Below are 19,575 nucleotides of genomic sequence, written 5' to 3'. Positions count from 1 at the left end.
TGTAATCCCAAATCCTCGAAAAATAACGAAAATATACCTATTCAAAAAAGCAGATAAAAATTCACGCCTTCCTGAGAGACAATCTCTACTCATTCCAAATTAATACTATAAGTGTAGACCGGATGTGGCTTAAATTCAAAGAAATAGTATCGGCAGCAATTAAGAGATTTATACCAAATAAATTAACAAACGATGTATCTGATCCTCCTTGGTACACAAAACGGGTTAGAACAGTGTTGCAGAAACAACGAAACAAACATGCCAAATTTAAACAGACGCAAAATCATCAAGATTGGCGATCTTTTACAGAAGCTCGAAATTTAGCGTGGACTTCAATGCGAGATGCTTATAACAGTTTTCAGAACGAAACTTTGTCTCGAAACCTGGCAGAAAATCCAAAGAGATTCTGGTCGTATGCGAAGTATGTTAGCGGCAAGAAAAAATCAATGCCATCTCTGCGCGATAGCAATGGAGATACTATCGAAGACAGTGCTGCCAAAGCAGAGTTACTAAACACAGTCTTCCGAAATGCCTTCACAAAAGAAGACTAAGTAAATATTCCAGAATTCGACTCGAGAACAACTGCGAACATGAGTAAAGTAGAAATAAATATCCTCGGAGTAGTGAAGCAACTTAAATCACTTAACAAAAGCAAGTCTTCTGGTCCAGACTGTATACCGATTAGATCCCTTTCGGAGTATGCTGATGCAATCATATACAACCGTTCGCTCGACGAAAGATCGGTACCGAAAGACTCCAAAGTTGCACAGGTCACACCAATGTTCAAGAAAGGTAGTAGGAGTAATCCATTAAATTACAAGCCCATATCGCTAACGTCGATATGCAGCAGGATTTTGGAACACATATTGTGTTCGGAAATTATGAATTACGTCGAAGAAAACGCCCTATTGACACACAGCCAACGTGGATTTAGAAATCATCGTTCCTGTGAAACACAACTAGCTCTCTATTCACATGAAGTGTTGAGTGCTATTAACAAGGGATTTCAGACCGATTGCGTATTTCTGGATTTCCGGAAGGCTTTTGACACTGTGCGGCTCGTAGTGAAATTGCGTGCTTATGGAATATCATCTCAGTTATGTGACTGGATTTGTGATTTCCTGTCAGAGAGGTCACAGTTCGTAGTAGCTGAAGGAAAGTCATCGGGTAAAACTGAAGTGATTTCTGGCGTTCCCCAAGGTAGTGTTTTAGGCCCTTTGCTGTTCCTTATCTATATAAAGGATTTGTGAGACAGCGTCTTCGGTTGTTTGCATGTGACGTTGTCGTTTATCGACTAATAAACACATCAGAAGTTCAAAACAAACTGCAAAACGATTTAGAAAAGATATCTGAATGGTGCGAAAAGTGGCATTTGACCCTAAATAACGAAAAGTGTGAGGTCATCCACATGAGTGCTAAAAGGAACTCGTTAAACTTCGGTTACACAATAAATCAGTGTAATCTAAAAGCCGTAAATTGAACTAAATACCTAGGTATCACAATTACGAACAACTTAAATTGGAAGGAACACATAGAAATTATTGTGGGGAAGGCTATCCAAAGACTGCGTTTTATTGGAAGGACACTTAGAAAATGTAACAGACCTACTAAGGAGACTGCCTACATTACGCTTGTCCGTCCTCTTTTAGAATACTGCTGCGCGGTGTGGGATCCTTACCAGATTGGACTGACGGAGTACATCGAAAAAGTTCAAAGAAAGGTAGCACGTTTTGTATTATTGCGAAATGTGGGAGAGAGTGTCACAGAAATGATACAGGATTTGGGCTGGACATCATTAAGAGAAAGGCGTTTTTCGTTGTGACGGTATCTTCTCACGAAATTCCAATCACTAAATTTCTCCTCCGAATGCGAAAATATTTTGTTGACACCGACCTCCATAGGGAGGAACGATCACCACGATAAAATAAGGGGAATCAGAGATCGTACGGAACGATACAGGTGTTCATTCTTTCCGCGTGATATACGAGATTGGAATAATAGAGTATTGTGAAGTTGATTAGATGAACCCTCTACCAGGCACTTAAATGTGATTTGCAAAGTATCCATATAGATGTAGATTCTTCTGCGTTTAAACACTTCTGCTGACGACCAAACTCCTCAGACATGAACATTATTGAGCATATCTGGGATTCCTTGCAACGTGCTATTCAAAAGAGATCTCTACCCCCTCGTACTCTTACGGATTTATGGACAGTCTTGCAGGATTCACGGTGTTAATTCCCTCCAGCACTACTTCAGACATTAGTCGAGTCTCCACGCCACGTCGTGTTGCGGTAATTCTGCATGCTTGCGGGGGCCGCCCTACATGATATTAGGCAGGTATACCAGTTTCTTTAGCTGTTCATTGTATTTTAAGTTCATAGAAAACATCACTACGCTGTCTAAAGTTCATCCCCAAAATTAGCATTCACAATATTACAAGACGCCTTTAGAGTTAACCATTGCTTTCAGGTTTAGCCCGGTCACAGTGAAATATTATGTTTCCTCTTTTTCACACTAAACTAAGGTGAATCGATAATTACTACTTTTTGCCCCTACTGTTCACACTCCAATGCGCTGATGCACGCTTCGCGCTCGCCTGCAACCAACTCAGCAGACTGACTGCCACGCGCTAAATCGGCAGTCGCCAAAAAAGCACTCCTACACTGAGATGATGGGGCATGTCCACACCGACTGTGGACTCCGACCCGGCAGATATGAGTAAGGGCAAGATTCGCTACGTAGAAGCTGTATCGATATTTGTACCCTTACAGCCTCCATTACCAGGTGCATTTATATCAATAAGACATGGCTGTGTTGTCGATGCGACTTCTGGTGCCTGTGTCACTGTCTTTCAGTGGTCCTGTACACAGCAGGTGCAACAAATTTTGTATAAGCTGAACAAAGTAGTGCATTGTGACCAGTTTCAATAATCTGTCGTTTCAACTGGAATAATGCTTGAGGGTGAAAAATGCGACTACTCTACACTGAACTCTTTCTATTAGCAGACATATCACCTGTGGATTCTCTGAAAACCGTGCCGCTCTACGGCAAACAATCGTCTACTAATTTTCCACAGATTTTGTTGCTTTTGGGTCCGCCGATGAAGAGCCCAGGTCCACGACAGGAATTCCGCAGGCTGGCGAGCCTCGGCTTGTTATGGATTCCCGCGAGCTGCCGCGCCTCACGTCCTGGCATGGGCTGCGGCACGTGGTACTGGCAGCGGCGTATGACGCGCCTTCTTACGTTCGCAAATGTGCGACCAACTGCTCATGCGTGACTCGTTTCGGCGCTTCCTCGAACTGGCCGCCAACGTTGCGCATATCTGCTGCGCCGCCTTTGTGGTTGCGAAAGGCGTTGCCTTGTCTCGTGTCTTGTCTTGTTCCCTGTCCCGAGCTCCGCGTCGAGCACGCTGCTTGCCTACTCTTGGCCAACTTCCCTATACGAGTTCCACAGGTGCTACACATTTCAACTAACCAGGTTCAGATCCAAAGGGAGGGAGAGTTTATCAGAAAAGCTCTTGTATTTATAAATATACAGTGCGTAAACAACTGTTCAAAGAACACCACATTGGTGTAGGTGAAGTCGAGACAGATAAATTGATACAGGACGCTTGTTGTGTATCAAGTCCGTAAACAGCCTCAAATTGGTGCCCAAAAGCCACCTAAACTATAGAACAGTATCGATGCACGACGTTTTTATTTAATATCGTCCCTGAATATTAAAAGCCCCTCGTTCTTGCACTAACAAAACATAAAACTGACGTTTGTCTAATTTTTACCTCAAAATATTATAAATTTTTACAGCTGTGCACAAAATACAGATTAATCCTTGCAAGGAATAAAACAACAACCAGCCACTATTAATAATGCTATTTATTTATCCAAATAGCTCCGTTACCGGTTTCGAACCAACAGGTTCATCTTTAGACAGCTTTTCACGTTTAGATGCACATTTATTGATGTTTGCCGTTGAGCGCCTGTAAGCTTCTCTGTTACTGGTGTTTGCATTGGTTTTCGGCTCTTTGTTTCCCCTTGTGGTGAAAGGTCCTTGGGATGGTTTCTAACGCCGTCTTTTATTGTAGGGTACTATCACCGCAAGGAACCTTCACCACATGGGGGAAAAAGGGCCAAAACCCAACGAAAAACATCAATAAATGTGCAATTTGGAGATGAATCAGTCGGTTCGAAACCGGTAACGGAGCCATTTGTGTAAATAAATAGCATTTTCTTCTTTGCAAGTATCACCCTGTATCACAATTTATTTTGTATTTTTTTCCCTGGTCTTCTTACTACGAGTCCGCCCCGATACTTGAGTGGTCAGCGGGGCGGTCTGTCTCGCCAAGGGGCCTGGGTTCTATTCCCGGCTGGGTCGGAGATTTTCTCCACTCAGGGACTGGGTGCTGTGTTGTCCTCGTTATCATTTCATCATCATCAGTGGAAGGCAACGGGAAACCACCACTGGTATCACTTCCCTAGACGCTCATGCGGTGGACCTCTCTGACGAGGCTTCCCCATGACAAGACCTGCCGAAAGGCAGAACACAAAGTTTTTTCTCACTACGAAACTGTTGTGCTTCTATGGATTAAGTTTAGACCGAATTGTAAACGTAATTAGATTTTGGATAGCGTTTACAAAAATCTTATTTCCTTTTATTACCTTCCGGGAAAATTTAAGTCAATAATGTTAACGAAATAGCCGACTAATCTGGTAACGTGTGAAGTGAGCGAGAGGATACTGAAAATCTCGAGCGGCGCGCATGCGTTGTGGTTTAGGTGGCCTGCGTAGGCTAATTTGAGGTTTTTTCTTGGCTTGATAGACAGCAGGTGTCCTACATCAAATTGTTCGTCTCTAGTTCCACTACATCACTTTGATAAGTTGTAACGGTTATCCTTTATACTTCGTGTAAGTTTCCAAATTTCTCAGTTAACGTGCTTCTTGAAATTCTCCTGTCGTAAAGAGTGAAGCTTCGTGATTGCAGCCGGATTACATCGACTTTTCGCCACGATATTTAGGCTGTCAACCATTTAGCCATCTACAGGTGCGTGTTTTGCGCTAGATATACCTTTAATTTCTTTTTTTTTTTCCTTTTCTTTGTGAGGTTGGAGGTTGCGGTACGGCGTAACTGGTTTGGAGCTGTCTGTCTTGGTGTAGGAGTAAGACCTCCCTACATTACAGTGACATCATTGTACTGCTCTTTGAAGGTGTAGCGATGGGACCTGAATCCCCGTACGACCCTCCGACGGTGGGTGGAGACTACTAGCTCACATCTCTAACTTTATACCGAAAGTTGGCGGCTCGTTTTGTATTATCGCGAAATAGGGGAGAAAGTGCCACAGACATGATACGTGAAATGGAGTGGCAATCATTAAAACAAAGGCATTTTTCGTTACAACGGGATCTTCTCACGAAATTTCAGTCACCAGTTTTCTCCTCCGATTGCGAAAACATTCTTTCGGAACCCACCTACATAGGGAGAAATGATCATCACGATAAAATAAGAGAAATCAGGGCTCGCACAGAAAAATTTAAGTTCTCGCTTTTCCCGCGCTTCGTTCGAGGGTGGAACGGTAGAGAGACAGCTTGAAGGTGGTTCACTGAACTCTCTGCCAGGCACTTCATCGCCAATAGTAAAGTAATCACGTAGATGTAGATGTAGATGTAGACGCATGTGCAAAGGTAGCTCCTACATGCGGTCTCTTTCAAGTTTCGCTCCGTCTTGGAATATTGCTCCATATGTGGCGAGGAGGCGCATTCGTAATGGTCATACTACGATGTGCGTTCAGTAAATATGGTATTACACTTCTTTCTCGGCCAGTTTCGGTTGAGAAAAAGTAGAATTCGTTGTGGGATGTCATGCAATATTGCCGCTTCAATCCCTAAAGTGTCACGGAGTTTAGATAGGTGGCGGAACTATACGTAGCCTTCAAAATGGCTTCTGTTCTGCGTTCCAAGCAGAGAGATATAATTGAGTTTCTTTTGGCGGAAAACCAGAGCATCGCAAATATTCATTGGTACTTGCAGAATGTCTACGGAGACCTGGAAGTGAATAAAGGCACGGTGATTCGTTGGGCGAGGCGTCTGTCATTATCGTAACGAGGTCACGCGAATATAGGCTATGGCTCACTTACTGGGCTGCGAAAGGCGAGTGTAACGATCACGTTCAACGCTTCTTTCACGCTCCGTGAGCGTTGTTTGATTAATGTAGGCTGTACCGCAATAGCCAGGTATTCTGTAGATGGCCGGCCGCTGTGGCCGAGCGGTTCTAGGCGCTTCAGTCTGGAACCGCGTGACCGCTACGATCGCAGGTTCGAATCCTGCCTCGGGCATGGATGTGTGTAATGTCCTTAGGTTAGTTAGGTTTAAGTAGTTCTAAGTTCTAGGGGACTGATAACTTCAGATGTTAAGTCCCATAGTGCTCAGAGCCATTTGAACCAATATTCTGTAGAGTACAGATCTCCGCAATTCCAGATCGTTCTTTGCCGTAGTAAGAGGAGCACCTGTCATTGTAGGTGGGAGGAAGATTACTTTAACATATTGTTTCCTTAAGATTCTACCTAATTTCGACAAAATGTTGCCGACATACGGTAGGAACTCCCTGGAATTGAACCGCTTCTTCTACTCTTGATAGCCATGGAAGATATTCTCCACATCAGATCAGCACAACTTTAAGAGAGAAGAAAAGTGACCACCCACAAGAACGAAAAAATCACGTTGATGGCTTGGCCACAAAATTCACCTGAGGTGAACCCGATGCAATACATTTATTATGATATCGATCGTGTGATCTTCGCCCACAAACCACAGATCTGTTATTTACCGGAATTGCGTGAGATGTCTGTAGACATACAATGCCAAATAGCGCTGGAAACCTAACAAGGACTTGTCGAATCCATGCTACGTAGATTCGCTGCTGTATTGTATTACAAAGGTGGACAAACACGCTATTAAGCCTGAAGTGATTATTATTTTGGCTCTTTAGTGTATACTTTAATAACTAACATTGTTCCACGGCTGGCTGATTTTATAATGGTCTTTGACCGCAAGTTTCAACAGTTGAGCTATTACACTAGAAAAGAAAACTAGACTTTTTTTAAATTAAAAAAAAATCTTTAACGCTAGTAAATAAAAATGGAAATAGCTAGCAGTTTAAAATCCTATGAGTTAACTAGTTACGTCACGACAAAGCGTTATGAAAAATACAAGAAAACATAACCATCCTGACCTCATAGTTTAAGAAGAAAAATACCACTTGCAAATATCATCCTCAGCAACCGACCCCACGCGTAACTTTGGGCCATAATTCGGGTAGTTCGCTGTTACGACTTTCTGGAAATACGGCTTTTAAAGATGCACGCGCACCTGTTGTCACTCGCTCCGTTCCACTGCAGCCGCTTAATACAAGAGGGCGAAGTACTGTACCGTGGAGTTAGTAAGAGATTTGTGAAATACTGCCCTGACGTTGGTAACACGTTTTGCTCATTGTGTTAAACTGCGAGGTTTCTCACCTGTAGCTGGTGCCAGAGATCTCTCCGCTTTGAATATTTCTTTTTGCGAATCACAAATGCTGTAAATGAACGAAAAGAATGCGTGTGTCATTAACTTATTTACATTGCTTTTGTGGGTTATTTTCTTTGGATAAAAAAAATGGTTCAAATGGCTCTGAGCACTATGGGACTTAACATCTGAGGTCATCAGTCCCCTAGAACTCAGAACTACTTAAAACTAACTAACCTAAGGATATCACACACATCCATGCCCGAGGCAGGATTCGAACCTGCGACCGTAGAGGTCACACGGTTCCAGACTGAAGCGCCTAGAACCGCACGGCCTCACCGGCCGGCTGGATTTTAAAGCTGGCGCTGTTCTTCGACGTGATGGGCGTGTTCGATTGCGAATAATTTTTTTTTTCCTTTATAGTTATTTCATCCCTCTCGCCCCATACGGGCGGAGGGTGGCGAGTAGGCTGTCAGCAGTACAATTCTTTGCTCTTCAGCCAAGCAAATGAAAAGAAATTATACAGAAAAAAGGAACAAAATTTGGGTCTGTTTTTCTATTTTAAGTTAAAAAAGAAACGAAAATATATATTTAAAAAAAAGATCGCAGAAAGGTGGAATTCTTCAGATAAAAACACTGAAGCACCGCACTTTCACTTAAAATCTGAAGGACATGCACTGGGTGAGAAATATTGTCGGAGGAGAGTGTATATTTCGCAGAGTTGAGGGCTGTCGGTAGAAAGACAGGAGTATGTTAGATAGGAAGACTATGGAGACGATAGGTAGCAGTTGAGGTGGATGGTGAGGACACAGTCGGTGAGAAACACAGTGAGTGAGGACTATTGTATTGTGTGGGTAATGCAGTGGCTACAAGGGGAAAGGGATGGAGAGAGAAAAGGACAGAGAAGTCCTGATGTGGAGTGGAATAGGTGGGGGAAGAGGTAAAGTTAGTAGAAGGGATAAATATCGGGGCGGATCGCATTGTCTGGGAAAGGGATTTGTTGAGTTGAGATAGGATATGGATTGCGTATTAATATAAGGACGGAGGGATGTGTTTGCCAAGGCGCGGCAGCATGGTTGGTGACCAGAGCGGAGACAATGGGGTGATGGGAATCTAGTTTGCGGAGGTGTTCGATGTTGGTGAGGAACGGTTTGTAAATCAATGCTTCCCTTCCTTAGGTTTAAAAAAATGGTTCAAACGGCTCTGTAGCACTATGGGACTCAACTGCTGAGGTCAGTAGTCCCCTAGAACTTAGAACTAGTTAAACTTAACTAACATAAGGACATCACAAACAACCATGCCCGAGGCAGGATTCGAACCTGCGACCGTAGCGGTCTTGCGGTTCCAGACTGCAGCGCCTTTAAACGCACGGTCACTTCGGCCGGCCCTTAGGTTTGTTTTGATTTTGAGATGTATATATATCTGCAGAATACCCATATGAGAATACTGTTAAAATAAACATAATGGGCGGATATGTCAATTTCCCTCTCCTCTTCTCTTTCGCCTTTAACATTCCTCGCATATGTAGGCTCTGGTTGTCACTCGGCTATACAATACTTAGCGCTCGGGTATTAGGCGGCTGCTGTGGGGCGGAGCAAGTGATAAACAACCAGTGCGCGCGAAAGTTTAATATCTGTATTTTCAGAAGGTCGTAACCACGAACTATTAGACTTATGGCTCTCATTTTCGAGCGGGGTTGATTTCAGGGGGTGATATGTAGGTAATTTGCTTTTTTCTCCTTAAAATATAAGGTCAAGTTGGTGAGGTTTTCTTGTTAGAGTCTTAAAATGGACAAGCATTATACAGAAATATCAGTGGATGGTGAGTGTAGCCAAATATATGCTCCAGTATTTTATAACATTTTATAACATTCATGAAAATGTAGAGCGATTATTTTGCCAACGTACCTCTGTACAGAAGGCTTAGCGCTGCGTTTCAGATGTTCATTTCCCTAAATCACTGCAGGCGAATGCTGAAATGATATGTTGAACAGTCCACGACCGCTTTTTTTCTCAGTCGTTATACGATCAAAGCTGGAGCTCAATTTTTAATGAGCTCGCGGTCTGAGAGTTTTTACACTATAACCTTTCTCCTTTCCTTCACAGACAGTTTCATCAGTCGCGGTAATACCTACTGAATTTGGCAACTCAGTGATTAAGGCTGGAACTGGATTCAGATCATCTGACTCGGATTTCGTGCAGTTTTGTTATATTATTCTTAGAAAATACTACAAACTGTTCCTTATTTAAGGATAAGGAAGTTACGTCTGCCCACATTCCTCAGAAATGAAATGGTACTCCGAACTCGAGTCAGTTCCCCATAGAACCGACGTTGCACCCTAATGAAAACAGCTATCGGAACGGTGTACTGAATGAATCATGTCACTTAAAAATAAATTGATAGGTGCAGAAAAAACATATCTTATGATGCGTAATGTAGAAGAAAATCCGCTGCCGACCACTTTGGGAGGCTGTTTATTTAAACACGAGCGGTTTTGGTCTTATGCCCATCTTCAGATCAATAGATTCAGTTTTGTGTTTACACATTTAATGTAAGAGTTAATCATAAATCGAGTTTCCAAACGATAATTCTATATTTGAACCCAAAGTTGTCATTTGAAGCACCATATTCATATGGAATTAATGTGAATATAGAAATTGTTGTTTTCATCATTATCCACTGAATATCCTGTGGAGATAAAAATATGAGACTTGGTTTGTTGCAAAAGGCGAATGCAGCATTGATGTTTAGTGGAGCATTCTTCCAAAGTGCGCGTGGTCTGGCCTATGTAAGCCATACCACGTTGGCAAGATATTTTGTAAATGCCAGTCTTATGCAGTAATAAATCGCCATTGACTGATCCCAGAAGGCCTGCAGCTTCGATAGTGTGCAGAAAACAAAGTTAACACGGAGTTTTCGGAGAATGCTGGCTATGTTGAACGAAATGTTGCCAATAAATGGAAGAAAGGATAGCGATTTTGCGAGCGTACTCTTCTCTCTATTAACGTCCTGGTTTATGTCTTTCACTAATAGTGCCCTGTTATTCTGTTGGGTGTTCTGTTCTGTTTTATCGTATTTTATAAGGGGTGATCAAAAAGTTACCGTTTGAGAGCGTTGCTGCATCCAGTGAAGCACGAGTCCTATGCGGGTATATAAGTTATGACATGAAGGCAATGGCTTAGTGTTGCATTCGTGTCTTTCCGACGTGTGTGCGGTGAATGCGGAATGCGGAAACGTGAATTATGGCGACGTTATTACCGAATGCGTCCAAACAGGGCGCCGAAGCGCAAATGCCGGTAGACATCTAACGGAGAATGAAAAATGTGTATCAGGCAGAATGGCTGTGGGAAACCACAGCTTTGGCATGGTGCTCCAAGGGATGCTGCTGCCTTATGAAAACGCAAGTCCTCATATCGCAAATGTCGTAACGCTGAAGTTAGGCTAACTCAAGTGGGATGCACTCGAGCATCCGCCCTATAGTCCTGAATTCTCCCCGCGCGATAATCAAAAAAAGTCTCAAAGAATGTTTTGAAAGGTGGCCGATTCCTTGCAGGAGGAATGCGCAGCAGGACACAGTGTTTTACCGTAAGTTTATCTTCAACCTGGTGCGTCAGTGGAATGTCTGCCTCATTGCTCACGGCGATTTTGCCAGATTAGCATACCGACTCTGCACTGTACGGCCTCGAAACGGAAACTTTTTGATCGCCCCTTATAACTGTCTGATAACATTATTTTCCGGGGCGGAGAGTGGGGATCTCCAGCATTTGTCTATAAGAGCGCGAGAAACCGCCTAGGAACATAACTTCGTCTGGCCGGTGTACCGAGGCAACGTTCGTTAATCCGACGCGAGAATTCTCTCTGTAACTCAATTGAGCGCGCTGCGCGTTTATCTACAAGAGAAGGTCGATCATTTTGGTATTCGCCTTACAATTAAGTAAACTACAGAAAAATGATATATCAATCCCACTCCTGTCACATACGGGTGTTATATTGTCTGCCACTGAAAGAGGGGCACGCTCAATCTGCCACGTGTCAATAAAATGATATAAACAGGAAATTAGCACGACACAGCTACTAAAGTACAGAGTGTTGATAATTAAACTTTCGCTACTTAAGAGGGATCCCGCGGAAAACTAGCGACCGTGGGACAATGAAACTTTGCGGAAACATTTGTAAGGACACATGGAAGAGCAGTAACGAATAAACCATAGAAAAAACACATTTCAGTTTCCACATGAGAGGGTAACATTTGTTAAGTGCGTACCATGTCTACGTTCCAGGCTACAAATGTTGCTCAATATCACGACCATCTGCATCCATGACAGCCTGGAACTGCACTAGAGATACCATTCCACAGTTGTTCGCAACACTTTTCGAACGTTGGACTATGGAATGTTCAGCTATCGTGACACAGCTCGTTGACTGCCTGAAGGTCGCACATTGCGTAAAGCATGCTCCATGGCAACAGTAACTTCTTCAATTTTTAGCAGAACTGGCTATCGGACTCTCCCCGGAGCAGTTCCCAAATCGCCGATTGCCTCGAACTTCCGCATCATGTTCTTCGATCCCGGTGCGGAAAGAGGATCTCCCCATATTCCTTTAATGAGTCGACATTCGCAAAGACCAGCAGCACTATTGCTATTGTTTTGATAAAAAGGTTTTACGAGTAAAACCCTGCTCACCTTGTCCAGACCCATACTGACCGTCTGCAACTGTAATGCGCACTGATTCTTGTCTTTGCCGGCCGAAGTGGCCGTGCGGTTAAAGGCGCTGCAGTCTGGAACCGCAAGACCGCTACGGTCGCAGGTTCGAATCCTGCCTCGGGCATGGATGTTTGTGTTGTCCTTAGGTTAGTTAGGTTTAACTAGTTCTAAGTTCTAGGGGATTAATGACCTCAGCAGTTGAGTCCCATAGTGCTCAGAGCCATTTGCACCATTTTTGATTCTTGTCTTTCAACCCTATGTCGCCGTACCAGTACTGGCGCCTAATGGCATTTCATCACATTAATACAACTAAGAACGCAAATCCTGCAGCGCACATTCTGAACATCATTCCTACAACGTTGTGCACCCATCCCGTAAATAGTTTTCCGTCTACATTGGCTCAAAAAAAAAAAAAAAAAAAAAAAATAGTTCAAATGTGCGTGAAATCTTATGGGGCATAACTGCTAAGGTCATCAGTCCCTAAGCTTACACATTAATTAATCTAAATTATCCTAAGGGCAAACACACACACCCACGCCCGAAGGAGGACTCGAAACTCCGCCGGGACCAGCCGTCGTCATTGGCTGACGAAGCGGAAGTTATATCCATCCTGTGGACAACCTGCGTGAGGTATTTATGAAGTTTTCCTTATCACCTCGAAAAATTCAGTCTGCGACTATGAAATCTGGTGCTGTTGTTGGTCCTCTAAGTTTTCACCCTTTAAAGCGACAATTTCTTTTTTTTTTCAGCGATGGATGACCTTGATAGTAGAAGTCTGGATTTCAGCTCTTAAGGAAACGTTGCATATGGAAAATTATTCTGGAAATGTCTGCCCAATGGCTTCTTTGTCGGAGGGAAGAGGAATAAGGCACAAGGTGCCCCGTCGGGAGAATACAGGGGACAGGAAAAATCCGATAGCGCAAACAAGCAGCATTTGTTACTGTCTCCTGTGCAGAAGTAACTGAGGCGTTACCGTGGAGGAAACACTTCACCGTGGACAGCTTTTCGCGACTCTTCTTCTTAGCAGGCTCCTGTAAACTCGACAGGAGATTTTGATGGTATGCTCCCGCAGTTTCCCTCTTACGAGCATAACCTGAGAGCAGGCTGCTCAGCATCAGTCCGCCCGCTAACGGTCGGGTGTTCGCCTTTTGCGACACTGGTGAATACACGTGTTTCCACTGACTGCTCTGTTCCTTTCTCTCATTATCACAGTGACACACCCAGCACTCGTCCACGCTGACGACGCGGCTAAAGCAGTAACCTTGGATTGGACTGTCACAACTGCAACATTTCCGCTGCTGCCTCCATTCAGCGAGCTTTTGGAATGGTTGTGAGCTGTTGCGGAATCTAGCGAATGTCGACATTTTTCATGCTCAAAATGTCGTGTAAAATGTTGAAAACTATTCCACGAGTGATTTTCACTTCTTTCACTATTGTGATAAACCGGCTTCGGGCGTGAGGGACTCCACTTCTCTTGTGATTGCCTGTTCTTCGCAGGGAGATGGTCTGCCACTTCGTTCTTGATTATCGTGTTTGACCAGACTGGAAGAGCCTGCACAAAGTAACAGCTGTGTTGTATGATGGCACATTGTTGCCGTAGACTTCCACCAACTCTGCGTTGTTCCCTTTTAAATGTAGAAAACAAAAAATTACACGAATCTCCACTTTATCAAGGGGATGGGCCATTTTGTTTTTTGTGCCTCTAGCGGCTTGCTACGGTACTGTCGCGTGAAAATTTCCGTGTATACCGGAACAGCAGACATGTACCTGCAAATACAAATAAAAAAGATAAAAATTTGAAAACATAAATTCACTTTTTCAGGGTGCTTATTTAAATTTAAGTCTCATATCAGGTAAGTACCCCACTTGTACAATTATAGTTGATGGTGACTTTAATCTACCTTCGATACGAAAATACATGTTTGAAGTCAGTGGTAGACATAAAACATCCTCCGAAATGATACTGAATGCTTTCTCCGAAAATTATTTCGGACAGTTGGAGCCCACTCGAAGAATAAATGGGGCGAAAATATACTTCACTTCTTAGCAACAAATAATCCTGAGCAAATATGGAGTATCATGAGGTATAAGAGTGATTAGGGACCGCGTGGTCGTTGTAACAAGACTGAATGTCGTAAGATTCAAATCCACCCAAAAAACGCAACGTATACTATTTAAAAAAGAAGGTACAATTTTGCTTGATGCCTTCCTAAAAGAAAGTTTGCACTCCTTACAACAGTCAATGTATGTGCAGAGCAGTTGTGGTTTCTATTCAAGGACATATAATCGACTTGAATGCGAGGTGCTCTTAATAGTTTTCACAACGAAACTGTGTCTCGAAACCTGGCAGAAAATACGAAGAGATTCTGGTCTTATTTAAAGTATAACAGCGGCAAGACGCAATAGATACCGTCACTGCGCGATAGCAATGGTAATGTCACTGATGACAGTGCAACTAGAGTTACTAAATACGGTCTTCCGAAATTCCTTCACCAACGAAGACGAAGTAAACATTCCAGAATTCGAATTAAGAACTGCCAACATGAGCAACTTAGAAACAGATATCCTCAGTGTAGCGAAGCAGGTTAAAACAGTTAATAAAGGCAAGGCCTCTGGTCCGAACTGTATACCAGTTGGGTTCCTTTCAGAATATGCCGATACAATAGTTCCCTACTTGACAATCACATACAACCGCACGCTCGTCGAAAGAACCGTACCGAAAGACCGGAGAGTTGCATCTGTCACACCAATACTCAAGAAACGAAATTGGAATAATCCGCTGAATTACAGACTCATATCACTAACGTCGATTTCTAGTAGGATTTTGGAATATATACTGTGTCCGAACATTATGAATTACCTCGAATAAAACAATTTATTGACAGATAGCCAACACGGATTCAAAAAATATCGTTCTAATGAATTACAGAAAGCTCTTTATTCTCACGCTGTAACAATTGCTGCTAACAGGGGATCAAGTTGATTCCATACTTTCAGATTTCTGTAAGGCTTTTGATACTGTTCTTCATAGGCGACTTCTAGTCAAATTGCTTGCCTTCTTAGATTGTTTGCAGATAATGCTGCCGTTTATCACCTTCTAAAGTCATCAGATGATCAAAGCCAACTGCAAAAATATTTAGACAAGATATCTGTATGGTGTGAAAAGTGGCAATTGACTCTAAACAATGAAATGTGTGAAGCCATCTACTGGAGTACTAAAGGATAAATTTCTGTTACAAGATATTGTTGTTGTGTGTGGTCTTCAGTCCAAAGACTGCTTTCAAGTAGCTATCCATCCACGCTGCTTTACCCTGTGCAAGCCTCGTCATCCCCGAATAACTGCGGCAACCTACATCCGTCCACATCTGCTTACTATATCCATCATTTGCTCTCCCCTTCAGTACTAAATTGGTGATCCCTTGATGTCTAAGAATGTGTAGTATCAACGGATCCCTTCTTCTATTCAGGTTGTGCGACAAATATCCTTTCTCCCCAGTTCTACTCAGTACCTCTTCATTAGCTACGTGATCTAACCATCTAATCTTCAGCATTCGTCTGTAGCACTATATTTCGAAAGCTTCTATGCTATCCTTGTCTAAACTGTCTATCGTATATATTTCACATTCGTACATTGCTACGCTCCATACAAACATTTTCATAGAAGACTTACTCATACTTAAAGGTATATTCGATGTTAACAAATACCTCTTTTGCAGAAACAATTCTCTTGGCATTCCCAGTCTGTATTTTATTTCATCTCTACTTCGGACATCGTCAGTTTTTTGTTGCCAAAATAGCAAAACTCATTTACTACTTTAAGTGTCTCGTTTCGTAAACTAATTCCCTCAGCATCACTTGATTTAATCGACTAAATTCCATTATCCTTTATTTGATTTTGTTGATGTTCATCTTGTATCCCCTTTTAAGGCACATGCCATTCCGTTCAACAGCTCTTTCAAGTCTTTTGCTGTCTCTAGCAGAATTACAATATCATCGGTAAACCTCAAAGTTTTTTTTTTCTCGCTGGGCTTTAATTTATACTCCGAATTTTTTTAAATTTTCTTTGCTGCTTGCTCAAAGAACAGAGTGACTAACAATGGGAATAGGTTACAAACCTGTCTCACTCCCTTCTCAACTATGCTTCCGTTTCATGCCCCTCGACTCTTATAACTGTCTTCTGGTTTCGATACAAGTTGTAAATAGCCTTTTGCTCCCTGTATTTTACCCCTGCAACCCTCAGAATTTCAAGGAGAGTATTCCAGTCAACATGTCAAAAGCGTTCGCTAAGTCTGCAAATGCTATAAATGTAGGTTTGTTTTCCTTAACTAACTTCTAAGATAAGTCGTAGGGTCAGTACCGCCTCGCGTGTTCCTGCATTTCTCCGGAATTCAAACTGATCTTCCTCGGTCTCGGTTTCAACCAGTTTTTCCATTCATCTGTAAAGAATTCGTATGATTATTTTGCAGTCGAAACTTATTAAACTGATAGTTCGGTAATATTCACACCTGTCAGCACCTACTTTCTTTAGAATTGGGATTATTATATTATTGTTGAAGTCTGAGAGTATTTAGCCTGTCTCATGCATCTTGCACAACAATTGGAATAGTTTGTCGTGGCTTGCAGTCACAAGGCTACCGGTAGTTCTTACGGAATGCCGTCTACTCCTGGAAGCATATTTTGGCATTGGTCTTTCAGTACTCCGTCAAATTCTTCTCGCAGTATCATATCTCCTAACTCATATTCATCTACGTCTTCTTCCATTTCTATAATGCTACCCTCAAGCATATCTCCCTTGCATGGACCTTCTACATACTTCAACCTTTGAGCTTTCTCTTCTTTGCTGAGGACTGGTTTCTATCTGAGTTCTTAATATTCATACAACTGCTTCACATTTTACCAAAGCCTCTTTGATTTTCCTATAGGCAGTATCTATCTTTCATCTAGTGATATATGCTTCTAAATCCTTTCATTTGTCCTTTAGCCATTCCCGCTTAGCCATTTTGCACTTCCCGTCAGTCTCATTTTTGAGACGTTTGTCCTCCGTTCTGCCTGCTTCATTTACTACTGTTTTGTATTTTCTCCTTTCATCAATTAAATTCTTTATCTCCTATTATCCAAGGATTTCGACTAGACCTTGTCTTTTTACTTATTTTAGCCTCTGCTGCCTTCGCTAATTCATCTCTCACACGGTTACCCATTCGTATTCTACTGTATTCCTCTCCCCTGTTCCAGTCAGTCGTTGCTAGTGCTCCCTATGAAACTCTCAACAAGCTCTAGGTCTTTCAACTTATCCAGGTTCCAGCTCCTTAATTTCTTACCTTTTTGCAGTTTCTTCAGTTTCAGTCTAAAGTTCATAACCAAAAATTGTGGCCAGAGTTCACATTTGCACTTGGCAATGTCTTACATTTGTAAAATCTGGTTCCGAAATCTCAGTCTTCCCATTATACAGGGTGGGCAGAAAATGTCTGAAACGTTTGTAGGGATTTTGTAGGACAGGTTTTACTGAGACACAAATGTTAAGGAGAAAATTCGATACGTTGTGCCGTTTCCGAGTTATTCAGCAAGTTAGCCAATCAGGTCGTCGCGCGCGCAAGTTCAAGTTTCAGCTAACCAATCAAAGCACTCGTTGGCCAACACCGCCCGTGGCAGGCCGCTTGAATGGAAGCTCCCGCCGCCCCGATTGGCTAATTTCAATGCTAAATAACTCGGAAATGGCCCAACTTATCGACTTTTTTTCTTAAAACTTATATCTCAGTACAACCTGACCTGTAACATCCCTACAAGTGTTCCAGATATTTTCTGACTACCCTGTATAATCAATCTGAAACCTTCCGGTGCCTCCAGGTCTCATCCATGTATACAACCTTCTTTCACGATTCTTCAACCAAGTGTTAGCGATGGTTGAATTATGCTCCTTGCAGAATTCTACCAGGCGGTTTCCTCTTTCATTCCTTTACCTCAGTTCATATTCACCTATTACTTTTCCTTCTCTTCCCTTTCCTAGTATCGAATTCCTGTAGCCCATCACTATTAAATTTTCGTCTGCCTTAAATATATGAGTAGTTTGTGTTATATCGTCATACATTTCTTCAATCACTTCATCATCTCCGGAACTACTAACATATGAACTTGTACTACCGTTGTGGGTGTGGGCTTTGTGTCTAGCTTGGCTACAATAATGCTTTCACTATGCTATTTATAGTAGCTTACCCGCGTTCCTATTTTGTTATTCATTATTAAATGTACTCCTGCATTACCCCTATCTGATTTTGTATAGTCGCTTCAGTCTGGAACTGCGTGACCGCTATGGTCGCAGGTTCGAATGCTGCCTCGGGCATGGATGTCTGTGATGTCCTTAGGTTAGTTAGGTTTAAGTAGTTCTAAGTTCTAGGGGACTGATGACCTCAGATGTTAAGTCGCATAGTGCTCAGAGGCATTTGAACCATTTTTGATTTTGTATTTGTAAACTTGTTTTCAACTGAACAGAAGTCCTGTTCCTCCTGCCACCGAACGTCGCTAATTCCCACTATATCCAACTGTAAACTGTTCATTTCCTTTTTAAAATTTTCTAATCTACCTGTCCGATTAAGGGATCCAACATTCCACCGATCCGCAAAACGTCAGTTTTGTTTGTCCTCATGACGGCAAGGCAGATCACACAAATTTAAAGGCTGCCAATTCAACGAGTTACCTAGGAATTGCAATTACGAACAACTGCAGCTAGAACGCGGAAGTCAAAGACTGAATTTTATTGGCTGAATACTTAGAAGATGCAACGAAACCACTAAAGAGACTGCCTACACTACGCATGTTCGTGCTCTTCAAGAGTACTGCTGCGCGGGCTGCAGTCCGCGTGAGATATGATTGACGGTGGACATCGAAAGAGTTCAAAGACGGGCAGCTCATTTTGTGTTATCGCGAAATAAAGGACAGAGTGCGGATATGATACGCGAATTGCGGTGGCAATCATTAAAACACAGGCGTTTTTCTTTGCTGCAGGATCTTCTCGTAAAATTTCACTCACCAATTTCTCCTCCGAATGCGACTAATTTTTTTTTCACCTCCCTGCATAGGGAGAAGTGATCACCGTAATAAAATTATAGAAAGAAGAGCTCGCTCGGAATGACCGAAGTATTCGGTTTCCCCGCGAGTTGTTCGAGAGTGGAAAGCTAGAGAAATAGCTCGAATGTGATTCGATGAACAATCTTCCAGGGACTTAATTGTGAATTGCAGAGTAATCATGTAGATGAAAACTTTCCCACTACACGGTGCAGGGAATAGCACAGAAATGACGGACGCGATAAGCTGGTAGTAAGGCGAGCAGGGGGAGTAGCGTGTGGCGAGGGAAGTGTGCTTCCTTTGTGGCGCGCGCCTGT

This window comes from Schistocerca cancellata, chromosome 4 (assembly GCF_023864275.1).
Source record: "Schistocerca cancellata isolate TAMUIC-IGC-003103 chromosome 4, iqSchCanc2.1, whole genome shotgun sequence".
NCBI lineage: Eukaryota > Metazoa > Arthropoda > Insecta > Orthoptera > Acrididae > Schistocerca > Schistocerca cancellata.
The sequence above is the reverse complement of the archived record's forward strand: the minus strand, read 5'-3'. Positions refer to the sequence as shown.